Below are 11,098 nucleotides of genomic sequence, written 5' to 3'. Positions count from 1 at the left end.
CAGAGCCATGGTTTCCCACAGAAGCCCACGGGGCTGCTGTGTAGACATTAGGGAATACAGAAAGGATCTAAGTTGTAAAATAGCAGACTTTTCCCATATAGTTCCACCAGAGTCTCCCTTCTTTCATCTGCCTCACTTACTATAGATCCACATACATTTTGCATTTCATTAAAATGCATCATAAGCTACAGATAGAAAACTGTAATAGTAGATTGAGCATGGACTTTAGAACCAATAACACTTAATGTCATGCATTGACTCCAGTCTTTATTAGCTATTATACTTGGAGCCCATGTAACCAATTGGAGCCTTGGTTTCTATCAAAGGCAGAGTAATAATAGTACCTACTTGCTTGGTTGCCATGAAGACCATAGACAATAAATTAGAAAATGTCTTGTGCTTAATTGATTTTCACAAAAGAGCATGATTATTAGAACACATTCAAGCTGGTAACTAGTCGGATATTTAAGTGATTTGTTTTCTCCCTCTGACAACTCCAGAACACAGTCTCCTTCCTCCACGAGGTCTGATGTCAAGGCTAACAGAAGGTAATTTTGTCTTGAGTCAGAGAATCTATTCTGGCTAATCACAATCTCCAAACATTAAGCAGCATTTCAGAAAGAACAGAGCTTGTACAGAAGTACTAGTTATTTGTCACAAGTGACCAATTTGAATGTAGAACAATTGTAGGAAATGGTTTACAAAGACTTCAAGCAGCAATTTAATGGTTCTTTTTGCCACTCTATTTTCAGTTGTAAATTATTCTTTAGTAGTTTTTGTTTTTAATGTTGTAGCCTGTGGATGTCCATCTACAACAGTATACAAAGGAGAAAATACAGTGATAAATCAAGATTGGGTGCCAAATCCCAATCAACTTTGAGGAGGTGAGGCATGGCTGTGTGAAGTTCCAGTGCAGTGTGTCTGTCTCTAACTATGGGTGTTGTGTTTTTGGTAGTGGTCACAGTGGTGTCTGCTCCTTGGTCTCCATCTCTCCAGCCTTATTACAGGTTTGTCTTATGGCATCCTTCTTATCAGCAGGTTGACCTCCTCGTTACCTGGCATTTTTTTTTTTCTGTTCTAAAGGAATTCAATGTTGGATTGTTTAGTGAATGTCTTAGTTGTAAATGCAGTGAGGAAATATGAAAAGAAACAGTCATTTTGAAAGGTGTGCTACTCTTTCCAATGCTTTAAATTGTGGTGATATATAGACTTTATTGGGGTGAACAATATATCACCACATTAAGTTTACTCATTAGTTTTTAGGGAGATTACAGAGGAAAATCTAATCATACATCTGTGAATTTCCCCATTGAGTTTATTTCTGAAATAATACTAATTAATAATAACATGGGTAAATAATTTAAAATTCTCATATTTTTTTATTTTTTAAATTTATGTTTTTTTTATTTCATAGATGTGAGTATTTTTCCTGTATCTATCTCTGTGTACTTTGTGCATGTCTGGTGATTGTAGAGTTTAGAAGAGGTGTAAGATCCCATGAGACTAAAGTTACTGGTGGTTGCAATATGCCATGTGGGTTCAGGGAATCAAACTCATGCCCCCTGGAAGAGCAACCTACTTTCAATCACTGAGCCATCTCCCCAGCCTGAATTTTCACATTTTAATACATATAGTGGTATTCTTCAGATGGACCTCAAAATAAGGAATTCACATTTGTGTGAAAACATTTGTGATGCTTTTTACATTTTGGCAGTAGTCCTTAACAATTTGTTTATCATTTCATTTATCTCCACAGTTGGTATGGAAAATAATACCATTTCTTTAATTAAAATACTATTTGGAAGATGTATAATAGTATTTGTATAACATTGTGTGATAGCACCTATGTTATAGAATAATATTCAAGGGAAAGCCATCAATTTTAGTGTTTCTAGGTTCTTCTTTTGCTTTGAATGCAGTTATAATGTACATTTTAGATTAGTTTACAGAGCAGAGGAATCTGAGTAGGAATTTAGGAGATGACAATGAGTATGCTAAAAGTATAAGTTTTAGGAAAGTATGTTTGAAATGTGGAATAAGTAGATAGCTTTTCCTACAGAAAAGGGGAAACTAGATGATAATTCTAAAAGTCCAGGTTTCTCTAAAACAAAAGCACAGAATAGACAAAGAAAAAGGCCTTCTCCATGGACTCAGTACCCGCTGCAATAAATAAAGACTTCTCTCCATTACCTTAAAGGAATCTTGTCCAGGCTGACTGAGAGTAAGGTGAAGAGGGAGAAAGACTAGACAGGTTTAAGATACATTAGCTTCTTTATCTCCTAATGGAAAGACTAAAATTTGATTTAAATCCTAAGTAAAATCGAATTAGCTGAGTTCAGCAGAATTCCTGAGAGACAGTTATCAGCTATCCCTAATAACTTCTCGAATGGTTACCTGGCCAGGTTTCCACAAGTCAGCTGATTTCCTGACTTGCTGGAAGTGGTGGCCAGAGTACTAATAGAAGGGAAATAATCATTAACTTGTCTGTTTTGTGTGGTATCCCTGTATACAAAGAGTTGTCCACTTTAATTTGTTTAGAAATTGTCCTCACAATTACGGTATTTAAGAAGACATTTTCTGGTGTAACAAAATACAGGTCTGCTTGATTTTTGTTCAAGAATTTGGAATGTGATTTGGATAGTTCTAGAATGTTTCTCTCTTCACTGCAGGTGCTGAGTGGGTAGCATCTGGGGGTCTACTTTGAATAGCTAATTCTATGTAAGTCATCTCTTTCTAGTAATATTGTGAGCATCATTCCTTCTCTGTTCAAACAATCACTTTTCAGAGTGCTGAGAAAAATGCTGATCATTTGCCTTTATACCTACATGCAAACACATTCTGGTAATATGGGTTCATGAATAACTGAGCAAATCTATAATCACAGATTTACTTATTTTGCAAAATCGTGATTAAATTTTGAGCTTACAGAAATGAAAATACTTAACATTGAATGGATTCTAGGATGAAAAGCTGAATGTGCATTTCCAAAGTTGAACTGCCAAAATATAATTTGTTGAACCCAAGTGTTTCAATCAAAAGGTAATGCTGTGATGTAGACTGAAAATCAAAAAATTATAGGAGAATACATTTGAATTTATAGGTTTTCTAGTTCTTTCCTTATAGTGGCAAAATATGTGTGAAGCCTAGAGTCACATAACAAACTTGAGTCCAAGATTGAATTTGAAGACACATTTCTCCATCTGCAGACTCTTATCAAATACTTAAGCTCCCCCAGGTTGGCATTATAGCTGCAGAGATATTTGCCACCCCACTCTTCCACTGCTTTCCAATGTTGATATTAATTTGAGTTTTAATAATCTAACTCCAGGTTTGTGGGTTAGACACCTAGGAGAGAAGGTCATAGAACTCTATGAAATGATCTGCTGCCATGTCTTGCTTAGGAGAAAAAGAAAACTGAGCCCTAAATTCTTGCATAATTTTCTACAAGGGGTTATATTTATCTGGTTAGAGATCCTCTTTTGGGCTCTCTCTCTGTGATCCTATTTGCTGCTACTTCTTTACCTGCTCCTTATCTATGTGCCCAACTGGACAATCAGCTTCTCTTTGAAGAGTATGCTCTTCTCTTGGAGGAGTATTGCCCCAAGACTCCTCTTAATGTCTGCCTATCTGTTTTCTAGATTAGCTTATGCACTCTGTGTTCTGGAGTGCCTTACCTGACCATCCATCCAATCATACAGCTGGGGTGACATTTTAATTGTGCTGAAATGTGATTTTATTTGTATGTTAATAAATAAAGCTTGCCTGAGAATCAGAGGTAACATAGTGAGATCACATAGCGAGCCATAAACAGAAGTCTGGCAGTGGTAGTACACACCCTTAATCCAATCACATGGCTGGCAGAGTCTCTGTGTGGTCAAGGACACAGCCAAGAATGGTGACACAAGCCTTTAATCCTAGTACCAACCATAGAGACCTGGAGGTCTGTATAGACAGGCAGTGATGAGGAAGTCATGTGACTGGGCTTAGAGCCAATCAGAAAGCAGAACAGGAAGGCAATAAAAACACAAATCAGACAGGAAGAAGCTCTCTCTGGGGAATCGATGGCGCGAGGTTGTAAAATAAGTTAATTGTGGCTCTCTGATCTCTTCAGTTATTACCTCTGTATTTGGCTCTGTGTTTCTTATTTACTAAGACTGTTTAGAATTTCATCTACATATAGCCCTTTGTACCATCATCATATCAGGAACAAACTTAGGATTTGATTCATTTTTATCTCTACCACCACATTACAGGAAACTAGAAAAGGTATCAAAGACAGAGATGTGTATACACTCCATCATCTGCTCTCTCTTACTTTCAAGCTTGGAAGATTCTGAAGAAAGCAGGAATAAAGCATGATTTAAAATGCTGATACCTTGGAGGCTTTCTCTCTCTCTCTCTCTCTCTCTCTCTCTCTCTCTCTCTCTCTCTCTCTCTTTCCTCTTTATTTCTCTCCCTCATCCTTTTGTCAGTTAAGGAGAATGTGGTCATTTATAATAAATTGCATAACTATAATGTGTGAGCTATGAACTGTGGATCAGAGTGCAACATGGATTCCAGAGAGTTACCATCACATCTATCTATGCTTTAGTTTGTACCAGCAACAACAAACCTTGGTCTTTTAACATTTGGTGAGGAATCAGAAGTGCTATCTCTCTAATGTCATCGTGCACTTATCCTCCCTGATTGCTAGAGGACTGAGAGGTAGCAACTGGAAACCTACAGACGAAGAACAAACTTTGTCCACCTGTAGTTTTCTACTTTCTCATCTATGTCACACCATTCACTCACTGAAATTATCGAGTTCTACCAATTATATTTATACATTACCTTAAGGCTGCTCGGCATGTTTCCCTAATACATAGAGATCCACACAATGCCAGCCATTTTTCTGTAAATAGACAGGAAATGTGCAATCATTTGCTGAGGCAATTAGGTCCAATAGTGAGAATAGATGGGTCCAGGACACTGAAACATGTTTCTATTGCATATATCAGTTGACCATGGATTTTCTTAAAAAATTAGGCACTAGAAAAGAAAATTTAATTTTCCAGTAGGTGTTCAGGGACATACTGAGAGTAAATGAACTAACAGGAAACAAAATAAAGTTTCTAATGCAAATTTGGCAAAGTTAGAGTTTGTATTCTTCTTCAAGGGCTCATATTTACTCCAAAATTGCTTAAAATAGTGTAGATAGAAAATAGAAAACTGTAAACTAGGAAAACAATTTGAAATAATATATTTGTGTTTAAGCTCAGTAGCCATAAATGATGGGTATATATTTATTTGTAAATCCCACAAGCACTTTGGACCAGGAAAACTCATTTTTTTATTGATCACTTCCATAGAACTCTAGTGTGGGAATGTAGAAATCACTAACTAATCTACTTAAAATATGAACTAGAATGACCATCCACACCTTCTTCCTGCCTTTTGTGATTGTTGGGACTTTTTTGCAAATTAGGAAAGCTACTTAACTAAAGGTAAACATTTCACTTTTTCTTTGAAAATGGTTTATTATTTCAGTAGATTTGGTTAAAAATTTTTAAATCCCTGGATTGGGTGGTGGCTCAGTGGCTCTCAATATGCAAGCAAGAGGACAGAATTTGGATTTTCAGACCCCAAATAAATGCTTACTGAGCATAGCAACCTTCCAGTCATTCCATTGCTTAGAAAATGGAGTTGGAGAACCCTCAGAGCAAGGTGACTGTTCTGAATGGCTATATAGGTAAATTCTGAGTTCAATCGAAATAGCCAGCATCAATGAATAAGGAAAAGATCACTCAAAGAAGACTTCTGATGCCAACCTTGGAGCTGCACATGCACTGTGCACACATCTGCTCCCATACATGTAAACACACATAGACACATGCCTCCACACCACATAGAGATCTGCATAAGAAAAAAGTTCCAAAGCCCACTAATCAATGGACATCACTAGTTTTAAGATGTAATCTATTTGTGCTTATATTCTTTCTATTCTCAGAGTTACTCTAAAGCAAGAAGGATACCAAGACAGCAACAAGGAAAATTCTGCAGTTGGAGGAGGGCAATAGAAATGTTGAAACAGAAGTGATAGAACAGATGTGGAAGGTTCTGGATAGGAACCAGACATAAGTCATCTCCTCTTCTTTGTCCTGAAATCACAATGCTGTTATTCCCAGAATCAAATGATCTGTAAAATTACTGACAGAAATTTGTATTCTTTTTCTATAATCCTATAAATGATGTATACTAAATAGCTCTCTGCTTGGATGATTTTAAAGGTTATTTTTTTCACATATCAGTTGAAATAGATCTACAAAGTTTTAAAATTTCTTTAAATGGCTATGTACTATTTAATTGTATAGTTGCCCATAGTATGTTTTTGTTTTTAGTTTTTAGTTTTCTGCATGAGTGCTGTATGTAGATAGTCTTTACACTTTCCAACCTCTTCTATAGTGATATTTTATTTGTACTGAAATGTGATTTTATTTGTATATTAATAAAGTTGCCTTGGGGTCAGAGCAAGACATAGCAGAAGCTGGGTGGTGGTAGTGCACACCTTTAAACCCAGCACTTGGGAGGCAGAGCTAGGCAGGATCTCTGTGTGTTCAAGGATACAGCCAGTATGGTAACACACGCTTTTAATCTCAATACCAACTATAGAAGACCTGGAGGTCTATACAGACATGCAGTGACGAGGAGGTCATGTGGCTGGGTTTACAACCAATGAGAAGGCAGAACAGAAAGTCTATATAAAAGACAGGACACAGGAAGTAGCTCTCTTACAGAGAGGAAAGACAGAGAGGCAGTGAAGGGTAAGGTTTTCAGCTCTCAGCTATTGCTCTGACCTCTTGGCTTTTAACTCTACAATTGGCTCAGTGTTTCTTATTTAACAAGACGGTTACATCTACACTCTTCCATGGCCCCACTCCATCCCAAATTCAAGAACTTTTCTTCTTTTACTATTGTCACACGCAGAGTCCATTTACTGTTGCTTCTATCTGTGTGTCTTTTTTGCTGACCACTGGATTACCTAGTGAGTGAGTGAGTGAGTGAGTGTGTGTGTGTGTGTGTGTGTGTGTGTGTGTAGGGAGAGTGTAGTCCCTATGCACGTAGGTTAACAAATCCTTTTTGACAGATACATAGTTTGCTTATAATTATTTGCATCTCTGTGTTGTGCATGCAACTGCCCACCTGCACATATACTATATATGTATACATATGCATATAGGGGCCAAAGGTTGTTGTTAGGTGTATTTCTCTCTCTCCACCTTGTATACTGAGTTACTCAATAGGCAAGTCAAACTAGCCAGCTTGCTCTGGCAATCTCTTGCCTTTAATACCCACATGCAGAGATTGTAGGTGGGCTGCCACGTCTGCCCTGCCCTTACATGGGTGCTGGAGATAAAAATTTTGGTCTCCCTGCTTCTGCCCACTGACACTTCTCAATTTCTGCTTATAATAATTTGCAGTTACAAACAATATCCCCACAGAATAATACTGAGAACTGATATTTTCACACATGCATACCTAAAGAAAAAAAACTCCTAGAAGGTAAGTTGCCATTCCTGCAGATCTCTAATTTTGTTGCAATACTTAAATTGTCTTAATTTTTAAATTTTTACTGACAATGAAAGAAAGCGACTTTCTCCAAAGTACAAATAAACATATTTTCAATTTCTTAGATGTCTTCTTATCTTCCAAGGTCAGTGTTAAACTTCAATTTCCATTCTGTAGATCAAGTTGCCATTTTAAAATATGTGAGACTTTATAATGAAATTTCTGTTATAAGCTTTGTTCATCTTTTCTCTTGGATTGCCTTAAAATTGTTTTTGAGACAAGAACTCATTGTATAGCTCAGGTTGGCCTCAAACCTACAATACTCTTGCCTCTGTGTTCTAAGAGAGCATTGCTTTTGTTTGTAAAATTGACTTGTAGAGACTCTCTATATTTGAGAAAATTGATTTTCTATATATTGACCACAAATTTAACGGGGCCAGTTTTATTTTTTTAGCTATTTTCTTGTGAAATGTCCACTTATGAGTGAATTGTGCATAGACAAAGCCATCCTTCAGAATGACCAAGAAAGCCCTTAGAAGCCCCACCGCTCCCCTTGCCTGTCACAATTCCTCTTTCCCTACCAAGGTCTTCTCATTGGTGACTCCCTTTGCTTTGCTTTATTCGTTTACGCCGAATATATGTCTGGCTTTGAACTTTGAACTTTTCTACAAATGGCATCATCTAGTCTTCCTCTTTAGTCTGCCCTATATCTGTCATTCAGCTTGAGGTGCACAGAGTTAGTCCCTCTTCTTTGACGCAGCCAGTGCTCACTCTCAGCACTGTGTGATGGACTTCCTGTTTCAAACTGTACCACAGTTTGTCATGAATTTTTCTGGTCTACTGTTGTTGGATATTAGGAGAGTTTTACTTACTTTTGATTTTAGAAATAGCAATTTTGGTCACCTCAAGATTACATGAAAAGAGTTTTATTTGCTATATTAAATACATTTTTATCAATTTTCAATTTGTTTTAAGGTTAGTGTATAGTTTAATATAAATCTACTAAATTATATATATAATTTATATATATATTATTTCATATATAATTTTATATGTGCAGTTTTTCAGAAGTCTACTATATAATTCCACCATATTTTCTGAATTACCCTCTGTTTTCTTGCCTCTAAATTGAAATACCTTCATGTTTAATTGTTATTTGTATATGAAATTCTGGACTTCTGTGTTCTTTTATCACAAGTCGCAGTAGTTAAATTTCCATGGCGAGGCTCTATAGTAGGCTTTTGTGTTTGTTTGTCCTAGCTCTCTCTGCTGGTTCCCCTCATAGAATTCAAGGTTATTTTTGCTTGCTTACTTTTCTATATGAAGTAGAGAGTGAAGTTACGTAGTTCTGAATATTCTGTCACTTTTTTTTGCTTTGTTTTTTAATTCGCATCAGTTTCAGTTACAGCTAAGCCAGGAGTGCTTAGTATCTTTATCGTCATAAGAAATTCTTTCTTCTTTTCCATTTTCTTTGTTTAACGAAGTTTCATTAATAGACTGTGTATATTTTTGTTAAGTTTATCTGTATAAAATTTTCATATTTGCTATTTTATATGTTGTTAATGATTGCATTCTGTCTTCTTCTGATATAAGTGTATGGAGGAAGATACTGGTTTCTGTATTTTGCTTTTGTATCTAGATACTTTTTGAACTTGCAAAATGCTTGTGGTAGGTACTAAATTATTTTAAGTTATCCATATTAGCAACTATACAAGGATATTTTATTTCTTGTTTCCTCATAATGTTTTTCCTACATTTTGTTTAACTGTTAGTTGGTATTCCTAGAGCAGTACTATGTAAAAATTGTAATAAAAAGTATTCTGTTTATATTCCTGACATTAATGAGAAAGTTTTTTAATGTTACCTTAATAAACTTAGTGTTGACTTTGGGTTATCATCATTTGTATATTAAATGCTAGTTTATACCTACTTTACAGTAGTTTTTCTTAATAAGGAGTAATTTTGATTTGTACATGTCAGTCAATACCTTCCTGTGATGGTAAATGTTCATTTTGTTTTTAATATGGTAGTTGTGTTTATAATTTCACAAATATTAATATTTTGAATTGTGGAGTGTGTTTTAATTCTGTGGTGGTGTTTAGTGCATTTCTGTGTTTTATAAATTAATAATTTTTCTGTGGGTTTTCTACCATTTCTCAAGATAAGATTGATTTAGAATCTTCAGCATTGAAGATTTTTGTAGCACTGTTATAATAATTCCAAAGAAAGAAAGAATTTTGAATATTTTCTTTCTCTACACTTGAGACAAATGTAAACCAGAAATATAAGAATTATCTGCTCTTTAAAATGTAACCAAGGTCCCCTGGGGTCACTTTTGCCTGGTGCTTTTGTGCTGAGGCATTTCTTAGGAACATGTCTCCTTCTATGCAGAAAGAATCTAATTTGCTTAGATTTCCTATCTCTTCTGGGGCAGGTTTTGGGCAAATTTTTCTTGCCATGGTCACTGAAAATCAATTAACTATTCAGCAATCATAGTTCTGGAAGCATTGTTGACAGTTATTTGGGTACTTTACATTTCCTTGATTGAGCTTTTGTAGAGTCAGGGTTATAAAAAAGTGTAAATTCAAAACATGTGCTCTAGAGTTGCTAAAACAAGCCCAGGAGAGTGTCTTGACTGTAAATGTGCTGCTGCCTTCACTGGGGAACTGGCAGGAAGATTTGAGTGACAGGAAAGACAGAGGAGGTTTTCAAAGAGTGTAGTGAGCCTTTAAGATGCTTTGTAAGTCACAAATCTAGTCTCATGCCTGAAAAAGGAGCTTGGCAGAGACCACTCTCCTCACAACTTATACTTCTAAAACTCAGTCTCTCACGCTTGAGATCACACGTTTTTGAATCTTCTCTACAAAGCTGTGGGCCATTCTTGTAAATATAGAAAACTCCACCCCCGTTGCCAAGGTGACCTCTGCTTAGCATCTCAGATTATGGCTCATAAACATAGTGTTGATCTTTTGTGGTACTCAGAATTTGCTGTGCTCTGCAGGCCTGGGACGGACGGTTCATTAGACAACAGAAAGGAAAAGCAGAAAGCAGTGAGTAAATAAATCATTTTTAATCACCTTCTCTGTCTATGGCAGGGCAGAAAAGCAACTTATGTATGTTATTTAATCTTACCACTTCAGGTTCACAGGGAATGAACAAGTTCAGTGAAGCTAAGTGGATTTCCTAAAGCTACATCATTAGTGGATAACTGAGTGACAGTGTGGACTTATGTTCTTTCCATTTTTCTGTAACATGAATGAGAAAATGAAGAGCTGAAAACAAAAGGGGAAATCTATTGGTAGCCTAATATATGGGTGATTCCCCTCCCCCGCAATGAGTTAAGAAGTACCACAAGCAACATAAGCTAATGTCACCAAAATTTTCCATCTGAGCTAACTAGTTTAATTCTTAATTTATCAAGACTCATTTCACACCAGGGTCAAAAATGCCATTTTTATTAGTTTCTATTTTAAACATTTCATGCATATTTAAAAAGAAAGAAAATTATGACTTTGTTTTTGGCAACTTTCTGGTTAGTGAGGTTTTTCCAGGT

General features: G+C 36.1%; 1 long non-coding RNA gene across 1 annotated transcript in view; it reads left to right on the top strand.

The window, feature by feature from the left end:
• Positions 1–10,490: 10,490 nt before the first annotated feature.
• Positions 10,491–11,098, top strand: part of LOC118583026 — a 93,243-nt gene continuing 92,635 nt past the window's right edge. Inside the window, exon 1 of the long non-coding RNA XR_004944813.1 lies at positions 10,491–10,595. This is a non-coding gene — a long non-coding RNA (uncharacterized LOC118583026). The remainder of the gene's footprint in view (positions 10,596–11,098) is intronic.

This window comes from Onychomys torridus, chromosome 4, assembly GCF_903995425.1.
Source record: "Onychomys torridus chromosome 4, mOncTor1.1, whole genome shotgun sequence".
Taxonomy (NCBI): Eukaryota; Metazoa; Chordata; class Mammalia; order Rodentia; family Cricetidae; genus Onychomys; species Onychomys torridus.
The sequence above is the reverse complement of the archived record's forward strand: the minus strand, read 5'-3'. Positions and strand labels throughout refer to the sequence as shown.